This window comes from Caretta caretta, chromosome 7, assembly GCF_965140235.1.
Source record: "Caretta caretta isolate rCarCar2 chromosome 7, rCarCar1.hap1, whole genome shotgun sequence".
Taxonomy (NCBI): Eukaryota; Metazoa; Chordata; order Testudines; family Cheloniidae; genus Caretta; species Caretta caretta.
Genome location: NC_134212.1, coordinates 123,948,366 through 123,962,607, shown reverse-complemented (window position 1 = coordinate 123,962,607; position 14,242 = coordinate 123,948,366).

The window sequence follows — 14,242 nt, the reverse complement described above, 5'->3', positions numbered from 1 at the left end:
CCCTCTCGCTCATTTCAGCACTTACTTTATTTGACTTTTTTTTAAAGCAGGGAGGAAAAATCAGACGGAGAGGGGGGGAATCGCTCGGTGCCCGCGAGGCCATTGGAGGATTCCTGGCCAGGGAGAGGTGGGCCCTGGGGCCTCTCCGCTTGATTGATGGGCAGAAGAGGCGAGAGGCCTTGCACGGCGGCAGCTGACCCAACGGGGCGAGGTGTGGCATGGTGCCCTTGGTTCAACCCTGCAGGGCAGAAGGGAATCACATGGCGGCTACCGTGATTTGCTTTGCCTTTCGGGAGGAGGGAGATGTTGCAGCCCATTAGTCGGAGGGGCTGGACCTTTCCACGTTTAACCCTCCGGGCACCGGGGCAGCCCCGGGGAGATCTGCCCTGGAGAACGTGGCCAGCCGCCACCGGCTTCTTCAGCAGCTCGTTTGGTGCCCCCGGCTGAGGTCCCGTCAAAGGCACCGGGCTGAAGGAGCTGCCTGTGGATTGTGCCCTGGACTGCAAGCAGCGGGAGGAGCAGGGTCACAGGCTACCAGGGGCCCGGTTCAATTACGGAGGAGCCCGCAGAGCCACGTGTCTCCACAGCGGGAGGCGCTTGGGTTCGGGCTCAGCGGTGCCACGTGTCGAGCGAGACCCACCTGCCCCGCTGGCCTGCACCCAGACCAGGAAATCATGGCGGCCTTTCTCAGCCCAAACCCGATGGCCTCCCCTGCCACGCTGGGCGGGGGCTGACGGCTCACTCGCTGGGCGGGGGCTATCCAAACCTGGCACCCCCTCAGCGGGTAGCTCTGTGCACTCAGCAACACCCCATCCTGCCATCGGGTCACGGCCAGATTTTCCTTCACTGCTCAGTAAGGGGGTGGGCGGATGGTGGCGCGTGGCTGCTGGCATCCATATCACCAGGCCACAAAAGGCGGCATCAAACCGTTGACAAGTATCATCAGCATCCGGATCAGGAGAGAAGTTACCTGTTGGGTCATCTGCACGTGTACATTGCTTGTCAAGCCAAGCTCACGCGGGACATCCATGGAATGGGAGCTGTCCTTATAGGGCACGTCTACACTAGAGTCACATTGGGAGTCACACCTCCCAGCTCGTGTAGACGTCCCCCCACCGGTTCTGCTCGAACTAGCTGCTCCGTTGATTTCCTGCCTCCCAAACCAACCCACTGCGGCCCCTTGCAAACCGGGGCACTCGCGCAAATGCCCCCCTCCAGCTTCATCACTGCAGCTGGGGGCATCTGCCGTACGCTCCCGGATGTGGTTTGTTACCAGGTGGCTTTGCCATTTCCACTAAGAGCCCCGCACGATTGCGACATGGTCAATGGCAGGCGCGGAGCCATCTGCTGTGCGGGGCACCTGGGTATTGTGTTGCAATTGCCCCCGTGCTTGTTACTAACAGATGTCTCTCAGGTGCTACTCTGGCCTCATCCCCGCAGGATCTGAGCAGCCCCCACCCCCCGTCTTCTCATCTCCCACCACCAAGCAGGGCTCTTACCCCTGCAGTACAGCTGGGGGACTGAGGCACAGAGATTCAGAGGGCTGGTCTACATGGGGAAATTTACCAGCAGAATTAGACTGGGGTAGTCGTTATGCGGCTGTCACTCCCTGGGCAGATCTAGGTACGAGTGGAGATTTCCAGATTCACTCAGGTCTGTTTGAGCCACACCGGGAAAAGCCAGGCTCGCCCCAGAGGCCGGACCCGGGGCGGTACCGACAGCGCTGTCATTTAAGGCAGTATAATTCTGCTGCTAAGTTTTCCCATGGAGACAAGCCCAAATTGGATTGGGTCACACGGGGAATTGGTGACAGAGCAAGGAATTGAACATGGGTCTCTCAGACCCCAGGCTCAGGCCTGAGCCATCCTTCCTTTCCCAAGCTGGGCTCCAGTGTTTACCCAGCTGTGGCTCATTTGTAATCCGCTGCAGTTTCCTCTGTCCCTGCCCTTTAATGCTCCCATTGGGGAAGCAAAGTTTGTCATTTGCTCAGCCCGTCTCTTCGCAGGTCCGGGCTGCTCCTCGCCCTAGCCCCGTGTGACGGTGCTGCCCGTGGGAGCCGGCTGAGCTCACTCAATCAGGGTGAACTGCAAATAGACCGGGGCAGACAAACCCCACACGCTGGTGGATATTCCAATAGTTAGATTTACCCAGCCGGCCAAACCAGCTTCTATAGCACCTCACTGGTTACTCAGACGTCCAAATAACGCACTTCCCTTAAAGTGCCCAGCCTCAGGCCTCCGTCCAGACACACCTGTCAACCATACGATAATAAATTCTGAAAATCTTATTTCATCCTATAAAAGAAAAGGTTCTTCCAATCCCAAAGGGTCAGCCACACACCCAGGTCAAATGATAACTTAGATCTTACCCAAAATACACGCTTATAGTCAATTCTTGTTATCTAAGCTAAAATTTATTAAAAAGGAAAAGAGTTGGTTGAAAGATCAGTATACAGACAGACTTGAATTCAATTCTTGAGGTTCAGATACAGAGCAAAGATGAGCTTGTATTTGCCAAAAGTCCTTTTAGAAATAGTCTACAGGTTACAGTCCAATGTCCATATTCAGGGTGACTCCAGTCAGTGACTGGGGATCTCAATCCTCATGGCTTAAGGTTTCCCCCTCTTGAAACCCAAAGCAGATCTGAGATGAAGAAGGATCGTGTCCCAAGGTTTTTATACATTTCCAGCAGCCTCTTGGCCTGAGAAGACAATCGGCTTCACTTTCCTTCTCCCAAACACCCTGGCAATTAGCACAGGGTCATTTATCCATTAACAGTTCAGACACAGGTTACCACAACCTTCAAAGAGGCACATAGACAACAATACTATGTCACTCAAGTGTCTTCCTAAATGTTAATCCTCCTTTTTTGGTCTTTGAATCAAAGTCATAGCCAAGCCTCGTTTGCTGACATCACAAGCCCTGAGCACACAGCTCCCCTTCTCTCTCTCACCATGCCGGCTGCATTTCACAGCTCTTTCCATTTCCATCTCTTCCTAACCAGGCTTTAAAGTTCGGCTGGGGGTCAGGCCAGTCTGGGAGTTCATTAACTCTTTCTGGCCCTGTCACCTTTCAATGAGATATATTACACTCATAACATCACACCCCAGTTCTCTGTTCTGCCCCAAGCAATGCCTATTCCACAGTGCCTGAATCCCCCCGACTCGGCTTCACATCTTGGGGCTGCAAGCAACACACTGCTCAATGCTCTCCCCCGACAGCTCGCGCCTTTCGCTGCAGAGCTCGGGTGGGGCATGTGGCAGGTTTTCCACTGAAACCACATCAAGGAGGGTGGGTTAAAGCACAGCTTCACCCCGTCATGAGGGGCTCACCACTGGGGGTGCCAACCTCAGGGGAAACTGTCAGGATGCAGGGCTGAGACCCCAAACTGGTGATATGGTCTGTAGTTAGATTTCACCAACCCAGTAACGAAGATGAACTCCAGAAGCACTCGGAGACTCACCCTGGAGTCCCAGGGAGTCCCCTTGGGCACTCCAGTCTATCTTGCCACCCAGACAAGCTGGACTAAGTGATACATGGTCACTTACACCAAAGATCAAAGTGAAACACTGGAATGCGTTACTTAGGGAGGTGGTAGAATCTCCTTCCTTAGAAGTTTTTAAGGTCAGGCTTGACAAAGCCCTGGCTGGGATGATTTAACTGGGGATTGGTCCTGCTTCGAGCAGGGGGTTGGACTAGATGACCTCCTAAGGTCCCTTCCAACCCGGATATTCTATGATTCTATGATCACAAAAGATTCAGGTTGCTTCCAGTCCCAAGAGAGCAGTCACTTACCCCAGGTCAGTTTGTGCCTCAGATCTCACACCATAGACACTGCTTGTAGCCAGTCCGATAGTAATGAACAAAGGGTTTATTAATTAGGAAAAAGAAATGTGAGTTTACAGGTTATTTACAGGTTAAAGCAGGCAACGTATACACACAAATGAGTTATGGTTTATGGTTTCAAAAGGTGACAGTTGTAGCAATCGATCAGCACCGAACGTCTTTCAGGGCTAACCCAGGCTGACCTGGGGATCTCTGCTTCTATTTCATAGCTCCAGCCCCGGGAGAGTCCTAACAGCAGTAGATGGACAATTTTCTTGTCCACTTTCTTCCTTCCTTCCAGAATTCAAGCTGATGGGACGAGGCCTTTTGCACGTAGCCTCTTCATGGGTGTAACGGGGCAATTAACAAATATTAACATCATAACATCATATTGTGATGTCCCACCATGGCCTGTTGAGTTTTGATCGGCCTGCTTGATGGGTGGGAGACGATCCCTCCGGGTGGGGTTCACAGTTTCAGGGCAAACTGTTTTTTACAGTCACAAAGCAAAACCTGGACTCTTCCCGTGTAGCAGGTGATGAAGATAGTAGCAGTGGGATTAATGCAGACACCAATTTACAAGCATTTCAGAAATACGATGGAAACGTGGGGAAATGTGGTTCCGGCATCTCCTGCCCCCCAGCACCTCCATCGCCAACCAACGAACAACAGGAAATACAGAGGAGAAGCTGGGTCCCCTGCTTGGGCCTGGCAGGGGAGCATGCAGGGGGCTGCTGGCAGGCAGAGGGGCCGGGACCGGCGGTAGCCAGGCCTGGAGGGGGGAGCAGGATTTTGTGTCCTTGTGTCTCGGGTCTTCCTTGGGGGCGTTTTGTCCTGGTCAGCGGGGACGGCAGGCCGAGGAGATGCCCCCAGGCCGTGGCCTGGGGCTGGGACCACCAGGAATTGAGCTCAGAAGGGCCCCAGGCAGAGCCAGACCCGGGCCCGCTCCTGCTGGGGTACTGCACAGACGCTCCCCGCTGCCCAGGGAGGGGAGAGGAGGCGCGTGGGGCTCAGAGGAATCCAATTTCCTGGTGACAGCAGCAGCCGCAGCCAGGAGCCGCCTCCCCTGCTGCTAATGAAGTGTCTTTAATTAGCAGCCTCATCAAAATCGCTTCATTTCCAACCAGCCCCTCCAAAGGACGGGGACCCCACCAAGCCAGCGTCAGCCGCAGCTCCGCAGGCTTAAAAGGGACAGGCCCCAGCCGGGCTGGCCCACCGCCTTCGCTCCCTGGGAGTGAGAGGGCGAAAGCCCTGCCGGGCCCAGGCCTGTCCCCTGCCCCAGGCAGCCGGGGTCCAACCCTCTTCTCTGCCTTCTAGCCCAGGCGGGTGCAGTCACCGGCGGGAGGACACGGCCCTAGAGAAGCCAGCCCAGTGCATGCTGGGAGGGGTGTTTGGGGAGTGCTGGGACGAGGGGACATTCAGGGCAGACAGTGTCCCAGTTCCATGCCTGCCTATGGGGGTTTCCAGCCACCTAGGACGGACCCCTCCATACCCTACACACCAGCTCCAGGGCTCTGTCTAGCCTGGAGGGGCATCGTCAGAGCTGGGGGGTGGGGAGTAGGGCAGGGCTAGAAGGGGGCTGCGGGTCAGGATTGAGGGGCACCAGCAGAGAGAGGGTGGGAGGCAGGGGGCTAGGCGTTGGGATTGAGGGGCACCAGTGGGGGGAAGGGGGTCGGGATTGAAGGGTGTAAAAGGGTTCAGGCCCCAGAGCCATCCAAATAAGTTCCAGCCTCTGACCTCCTGTGACGGATACACCCACCCTGCAACTTGGAGCCTTTTCAATTCCAAAGTGGCCGATTCCCCGTGTAAACAAGGTGCTGCACGCGAAGCCAGGGCTGGGACCCTCCCAGGGTAAGGGCAGGGTAGGGCCTTTCCTGAGCCCAGCCGCGGGATTATTGCCTAAAGCCAGCGGACGGGGCGGACGGACTCCTGGGTCCCACTCCCAGCCGTGCAGCCCCCAGCCCCTGCTTTTCTTGTCTTCTCTTCTCACTCCAGCCCTGCAGCACCTCCTGCTGCTCCAAATCCCGTCCGATCCCGAGCCCTGCACTACAGTCTGCTCATACACCCTGGCAGCCCCTTCTGAGGACAGGTGGGCACCTCTGATGTGCACAAATACCAGTTAACCATGTTATGCCTCAGTTTCCTCATCTGTTAAATGGGGACAGTACCCCCTCCTCCTGCGACAGGCATGCTGACAGCTATCAGTAATCCTGGTCAAGTGTTTTGAGATCCTCAGCTGAAGGGGACAACCTAGGTGCGAAATCTAATTAACCCTTTCTCTACTGGACAGGCCACATTATACCAGGGGAGGTGCAGGGCCCAGAGAGAGCAGGATTCAGGCTGTGGCCTTAGGGAGGGTTGAGGAATACACAGAGCTGAGATGCAGGCAGGAAGCTGGACCCTAGGTAATGCTTCATTACCGAGCATAGCAGGACAAAGACCCGATTATCAACCGTCTTCCTGGGCACCATACAGCTTAGAGAGCGCTGGGCAGGAGGACACGGATGGTCAGGTCATGGATCCCTCTGCTTCGGGCTAGCGGCTCTGCACTGGCGTCAGAAACCGCCCCTCTCTGCCCAGCTCCGCTGTGAAGAGGGGAGCGAGGGGCCCAGAATGCAACGCCCAGGTACAGACAAACCGACCGGAGTTCAGAGACGAGCCGTGAGCATGACCCGGGCCCAGAGGGAGGGGATGGGGGCAAAGACTGAGGGCATGAATCGAATACAATACGCTTCGAGCGAGGGGCGATGCAAATAGCTGACGGGTGTGACTACCAAGTGTGTGTGTGTGTGTGTGGGGGGGGGGTTCTTAGCAAAGAGAAGGGGACCGAGTTGGGGGGAATGGGGTGAAATTAGACAGGCTGACTCCTGGGAGGAGGAGCCCGACGGTGCGATGCGCCCGGCCGTGGAACAGCCTCCCCGAGGGAAGCAGCGGTGCCCCAGCGCTCACCTCCAGGTGCCACGCACCCCCCTAGACAGTGCGAGGCAGGAAGTTAAGACAAATATTGGTGCCATCTAAAAGTGCCGGAGGAAGTTAGAGAGGCAGAACAATGGGAATGTATCTGCCACCCGGGTGGGGCTGGGAGGACGGAAACACTGAGATCAGATGAGCAGCTTCGGGGAAGGGGAGGAGACTGGGACTAGGAAGCAGTGGGGGGAGGGCTATGGGGGAGAATTGGGTGTGGCTGGGCGAGGAAACAAACTGGGAGTGGGGCAGGGAGAGAGCCTGAGGCAAGCAGGGGGAGATCTGGACCTGAGACCCTGTGGGGTGGGGGGGAGACTAGGCCTGGCTGCAAGGAGAGAGAAGCCTGAGGAGGGGAGATTGGGACTGAGTAGGAGAATGGGACAAAGAGCCAGGTATGGGGCAGAGCCAGGACTGGCTGGAGGGGATAGGGCAGAAGAGTCGGGCATGGTGGGGAACGGACAGGAGTCCTGGAACGGAGTTCCTGAGTCGCACACTTCCTCGCCTGGCAGCAAATATCCACGAACCCCACTGGCAAAGCGTCCCATCCCCATCGAGCGCTGCTCCGCACCGAGGGTGACAACTCCCCACTGCTGACAGGCCCTCCGTTCGCTCAAGTGGCCCAGGTCAATCGGTGGGTGCCGACCCCGGGGCAGGGAATACAGTGTCTCGGGGCAGAATTGCTGTTTTCTCCGTTGGCTTTGTTAAAAACCTAGGGAAATCTCATACAAAAAATCGGTTAAAAGAACATTATTAAGGAGGCAAAGTCAAGCACTCAAGTCAGGAAATGCCAGAATTAAGACTTCTGGTGCATCGTGTGTGTGGATTACGACGCAGTCTGGAATGACAGGACCGCATGCGAGTTTCTCCTGCCTCCTTCAGCACACGGGCGGGACCTGCTCTGGGGATGAATTCAGGTGGTGCAGTGAAGGAGGCTGTTCTCTGTAGATCTCCAGCTTTGTTTGCCGCTGGCTTGTAATGAGCGAAGCAGGAAGAGAAAGGACAGCCAAGGCAGGCGAATGCTGTGCTGGGGAACTGAATTCTGTCCTGGCCTCTGCCACAGAGTTCCCATGGGATCCCGGGCAAGTCACTTAAACCCAGCTTCTCCCAGGTGATCGCCACCAGCGTGCTCCACACTGAGTCCCCGACTGGAGACCCTGGGGTCGGATTTGCTGAAGTGCTGAGCGCTCACAGCTGCAGCTGAAGTCAACGGGAGCTGTGCTTTGAACATACACAGAGCTATAGGATGCCAAGGATTGGCCATGCAGGGGGGGCAAATGCCATGGATGTGGCATGGGCTACCTCCCTTTGGAGGTGTGCCGGCCTGCCACCTTTGGAGCGCCGGAAGTGGCCACTGGTGCCGGGACCCTGACCCCGCCCCCACTCCGCCTCTACCCCAGAGGCCCCGCCCCCTCCCACCACGGAGAGGAGCGAGCGGTAGGCAGGCCTGCCTCGGGGAAAGAGGTGGAGAGGGGTGAGTGGGGGGGGGCTTGGGGGAGGAGGCGGAGAGGGGAAGGTGGGAGGGGCTGTGGGGGGCTCAGGGGATGGGGCAGGCAGGGGCAGGAAGAGGCAGAACGGGGGCAGGGTCTTGGGGGAAAAGGCAGAGTGGGGGCGGGGCCATGGACCAAGCACCGGTGGCCCCTCCATTTCTAGGGAACATCCGGCCTCCCCAAACGGAAGACTCACGTCGCGTATGTAGGAGCCTCAAATTGGGCCCCCCAAATTAGTGGAAATTTTTGACCTTATGCTCTCTGTGCCTCAGTTGCCCATCAGCCCAATGGAGACTCTCGCCCCTCGCGCGGGCGGGGGGGGGAGGGAGGGGTATGAAAATTCATTGTTCATAGCCCCTCAGGTACTGTAGGGATGAGCCCCACAGGAAAGCCTGGGGCAGGGAATACTGCCTGCAGAGCCGGGTGCGAATAGCGCACCGTGAATCAGGCCTGGGGCCCCGCGCTGGTAAGAATGAGGAGAAACCGAAACACGGACTGGCTCATTGAGTGAGCACCGGCCATCCTGGGCACGGGGCCTGTGGAGAAATCGCCTGCGCTCAAGGCATCGCAGACCATATGAGAAGGCACGCGCACGAGGGGGCCGGATCTAGGTGGCAAAGGCGACCTTCTCTGGGGCTTCCTCACTCCGGAGGGCTCGTCTTTGCCACCCGAAGAGCGTCCTCCAACCTTCGCTGTTGGCTCACGCTTGGAGAAGGGCTGGTGTAAAGACAGCGGCATGTGTGCGGCGTGAGGTGCCCCCCCGCTTGGCGCCCGCAGGGGGGTGGAGTATTTCCCCTCGGGCCAGGTGGACACGAAGGAGAACCTGACCCAAGAGCGGGGCCTGTGGCTTCCTCACTGAAGACCCGCTCCTCCATGCTCCTCGCTTGTCTCTGAACTCCTGCCAGCCTGCTCGGGGGGTCCCTGATGGGGCAGAGGCTGAGGGCGAGTGCCAGAAAGCAGAACCAGACCAGCCCCGCGAGGCAGCCCCCCCACGGACAGCACCAGAGAGGAGGGGGCCACCAGGCCTTGCAAGGCAGCCGCCTGCCAGCACGCAGAAGGGGTGGCGGAGAGGCTGAATCTGGGTTATCAGTGTCTGTGCCCAGCAGGAGCCATAATGAGCAGATGTTCAGGTGAGGGACACGGAGCACGGAAAGGCCCGGGGTGACAATTCGGGGCCATAAGGGAACGTGGATAATTGGAGACACTCCTGCGACCTGACCCTCCGACACCAGCGCCCGGCAGGAGGCTGACGAGCGCCCGTGGCAAACGCCTGCCATTTCCTGCTGAACGGGGGCTCATCTGGATAATTTACAGGTGTCACGGCTCCTCCGGAGCCTGGCTCTGGGCAAAAGCACATCACACCTGAGCCAGTCCCTGCCGCGGCCCGGGTAGGGGGCGCTGCTGAAGAAAGCAGGGCAAACCCACAGAGACCTCAGAGCGGGGCTGCTCGGTAGGCTCCAGGTTCTCAGCCTTGCCTCGGAGGCGGCAGTGTCCTCAGCCTGCCTGCTCCGCTAGAATCCCGCTCCCCTCCCAGTTTGCCAATTTCACGGCCTGAGCTGTGGCATTTTCCAGGCCACAGGGCCCCATGAATAAGTGGGTCGCTGCATGGACACGGGACCCTGCCGGTTCTAGACCCTGCCAGGGTCCCGCTTCCCCGACCTATGTCAACAGCGTAATAGGTTTGTATTATAGGAGCAAGTCGGGGCCCCCGCAGAGCTCAGGGCCCGCAGCGTGAGCACTGCCCAGCCAGCAGGAGAGACAGCCCTGCCCTGAAGAGCTCAGCCTGCATAGGCAAGACCGACACAGGGCACGAGTAAACGGGAGGTGCAGAAGCAGCGCGAGCAGCCCACGGACAATGACCAGATCAGTAGCACAGCTGGGAATAGAACCCAGGTCCTGGCTCCCAGCCCAGGCTGCCCCTCCAAGACTCGGCATGGCCAGACTATGAACCTGAGGCTCGGGCTCCCCTTGGCGAAGAGCTAAAACAGCTGCCAAGAAATGTAAATGGCCAGCGAAGGCACTCTGGCGACCAGGAGGGCTTCCTGCAAGGGTCAGTGGCATTAGGGGGAAGAGACCCAGTAGAGACAGAGTCCATCGCCCTGCTAGGATGGGGCACAACCACCGATGGAGGACACGCTAGACGGTTACTACCCTGGCCCTTAGCCGAAAGGTGGTGTTTGGTCAGAGCAAACCTGGCAGGTTCAAATACACTGAGCAGTGTCGGCTGTGACTTGGAGACCCCACTCAGTCACTTTCGCCATGTAGTGGGCGGCTGCCCCACTCCAAGGCAAAAGGGAGTAAGAGGCTGGGGAGGTAGTTGGCCCCAGGTGTGGCTGGCTGAATCAGGCCACAGCTGGCCTGGATAAAAGGGCTGTAGGGCCAGGAGACGGAGGAGTCTCACTCCAGCCGAGGAGTGAGAAGGGCCTGGCTGCCTGGGAGCAGGGTACCTGAAGTGGAGCAGTGCTGGGGAAAAGGGCAGGAGGAGCTGGGGAGCTCCAGCCAGGCTACTCCCCAGGCTGAGGCCGTGGTAAAGGCCTATGCAGGTACCGGGGCTGCAGAGGGGCAGCCCGGGGATAGGCAGAGGCAGCTGGTCTGACCCCCTTGCCAATGATGAGTGGCCAGTACAGACTGCAGTCTGCCCCAGTGAGAGGGAGCTAGATGACGACTGGCAGTAGTTACTGAGGCAAGGTGGGGATAGAGGGTTGGGGGTTCCCCTGGGAGGGGAGACCCAGAGCGTGGGGGTACTGTGGGGCAGAACCCTGAGGTAAAGGGCACCGGGGCCTAAGGCAGGCAAGACACTGGCAAGAAGGAGGCGCTCCGGACCTGGACAAGAGCTAATTCCCAGTCGATCAGCAGGAGGTGCCGCACCAGTGAGTTGTCACTTTGCTACACTCCCCTAGGAAACCTAGGCCCCTTTGGAAGAGAAAGGGGCTTCTGCTTTCTGCTGTGAAGCAGCGGAGGACGTGCTGAGCGTCAGATGCCTCTGATCTTCAAGCAGAGCTAACGACGGACAAGTTCGAGCAGCGTGAAAAGGTCAGCCTGGAGTTTGCCAAAGCTGCCTTTTTTAATAGAGGCCCAGAAAGTGACGAATCGTCAAGCATCATCCACACTGTGCTAAATGCAATTAGGAGCCCTTTGATTTTTCTTTGCAAGGCATGGCAGGATGCCCTGAGAATGACACGGGGTCTTGGACCACATCGGCTGCATGAACTACCTAGGGCCCATGGCTTGCCTCAGAAATGCTGGGCTCCGGTGAGAACTCAGCTGTGCTCCCTGCGAAATATTGCACGCACGGTGGATGTTGTTCCCCATTCTCACAGCACCGTGCAGCTTGAAGGCTCCCAAGCCCCCTATGCAAACTATCCAGGAAACTTGTCCTTCAGCTGAATGCAGCCACCTCTAGGGTGGGACGTGGTGGCTGTTAACAGTATCCAGCAATGCCACGCAATGGTTTGGAACAGCAGTAACTGGCTGTCCCACAGCGCCCTCCGCCCAGCTCCACTTCCTGGCCCCGAGGAGGAGTGCCACTTACCTGCACAGGGGAGTCCTTTTCACCCCAGACCTATTTGCTCAGCACCTCTCTGCTCTGAGTCCCTTACCCAGCCCCCAGAGGCCAGCTCCACAACCAGCCAACTTCTTTGACAGCTGGGAGAGCTGACATCATTTCCTGCCTCACCAGCATGGAGCGTATTTGCATGGCCCAGCCACAGGGGAGCTGGGGGACTGAGGTGGACATTGTCTACTTGAGGTCCCGCAGAACAGATAATGGTGGGTGATATACTGATCGTGCGTCTGTAAGAGCCTGACAAAGCCTAGCATGTGTCTAGCTGGTCCACTAGAGAATCACAGCCTACTACTGCCACCAGCTAACGGAGCTACTGCTTTAGCTCAAGAGGTAGCTGGGTCTGTGGTTCCAAAGGTCTCAGGTTCAAACCCTATTGAGGGGTGTTACATACCCCGTGAGCATGCTGCTTGGGAAGGGGATGTCATTTCCATCTTCTATTCAGAGATGCCGAGGCCAGAAGGGCCCATTGTGATCATCTCGTCTGACCTCCTGTAGAACACAGGCCAGAGACCAGCCCCACATAATCCCAACAGCAGAGCTTTCAGAAAAAACATCCCATCTGGATTTAAAAACAGCAGGTGATGGAGAATCCACCATGACCCTTGGTAAGTTGTTCCAGTGGAGAACCACTCTCAGTATTCCAATTCCATGCCTTATTTCCAGTCTGAATTTGTCTGGCTTCAACTTCCAGCCTTGGACCATGTTAGACCTTTCTCTGCTGGACTGAAGAGCACATTATTAAATGTCTGTTCCCATGTAGGTACTTATAGACTGTGATAGTCACCCCTCAACCTTCCCTGTGTCAAGCTAAACAGATTGAGCTCGAGTCTCACTGTGAGGCATGAATCGTTTTCGTGGCTCTTCTCTGAACCCTCTCCGATTTATCAACATTCTTCTGGAATTGTGACTATAAGACCTGAACCCAGGATTCCAGCAGCAGTCGCATCAACATCAAATGTGGAGATAAAATAGCCTCTCTACTCCTACTTGAGATCCGCATTTCTGTATCCAAGTACTCTTTGGCCACAGTGTTGCATGGGGAGCTCATGTTCCGCTGATTATCCACCATGACGCCCAAATCTTTTTCAGAGTCACATGGTAGAGTCCCTCATCCCGTATGTATAGCCTACATTCTTTGGCCTTAGATACATACATTTACATTTGGCCATATTAAAGCACACTTTGCTTGGTTGCGCTTAGTTTACTAAGCGATCCAGATTGATGTATCGGTGACCTGTCCTCTCCACTATTTACCACTCCCCCAATTTTTGTGTCGTATGCACATTTTGTCATTGATTTGTTTTCTTCTAGGTCATTAATAAAAATGTTAAAAAGCGTAGGGCCAAGAACCGATCCCTGCGGGACCCTACTAGAAATATACCCATTTACAATTACATTGGCATTTAATCTATTTAACGTGTGCTATGTTTATTTTATATCTTTTTATTTTTTTAATCAATATGTCATGTGGTACCAAGTCAAATGCCTTACAGAAGTGTAAGTGTCTTACATCAACATGACCACCTTTATCAAACAAATTTCTAATCTCATAAAAAAAATCAAGTTAATTTGACAGGATCTAATCTCTATAAGCCCATGTTGATTGGCAACATTTTATTACTTTTCCTTTATTAATAGAGTCCTGAATCAACTGCTTCACTATCTTGTCCAGGATCAATGTCAGACTGACAGACCTGTAATTACCCAGATCATCCTGTTTACTCTTTTTAAATAAACTCTTTTTAAATAGTCACATAACACTAGCTTTCTTCCAGTCTTCTGGAATTTCCCTGGTGTTCCAAGACTTATTGAAAATCAACATTAATGGTCTAGAGATCTCCTCAGCCAGCTCTTCTAAAACCCTTGGATGCAAGTTATGTGGACACACCGATTTAAAAATGTCTATTTTTAATACTGCTGTTTAACATCATCCTGAGATATCCGTAGAATGTAAAGTGTTATCATACAATGACTACATTTTCTGTTTCCTCCCGCCCAAACACTGAACAGAAATATTTATTGAACACTTCTGCCTTTTCTGTATTATTGATAATTCTACCATTTTCATCTAGTAATGGACCAGTACCATGATTATGATACTTTTTGTTCCTAATATACTTTAAAAACTTCTCATTGTCCTTAACTCTGCTGGCCATATACTTCTCCTTGTGTCCTTTTGCTTCCCTTATCAATTTTCTACAGTTCCTAGCTTCTGTTTTATGTTCATTACAATCAACTTCCCCTTTCTTCCATTTGTTATACATAATTTCTTTTTACAGCTGCTTTCACTTCCCTCTAAAACCAGGTAAGTTTTTTAACCAGTATAATCTTCCTCCTTGATTATGGATTTTTGGGCATCTAGCAAAGTGTTCTTAAGCAATTCCCAATTATCATTCCCATTT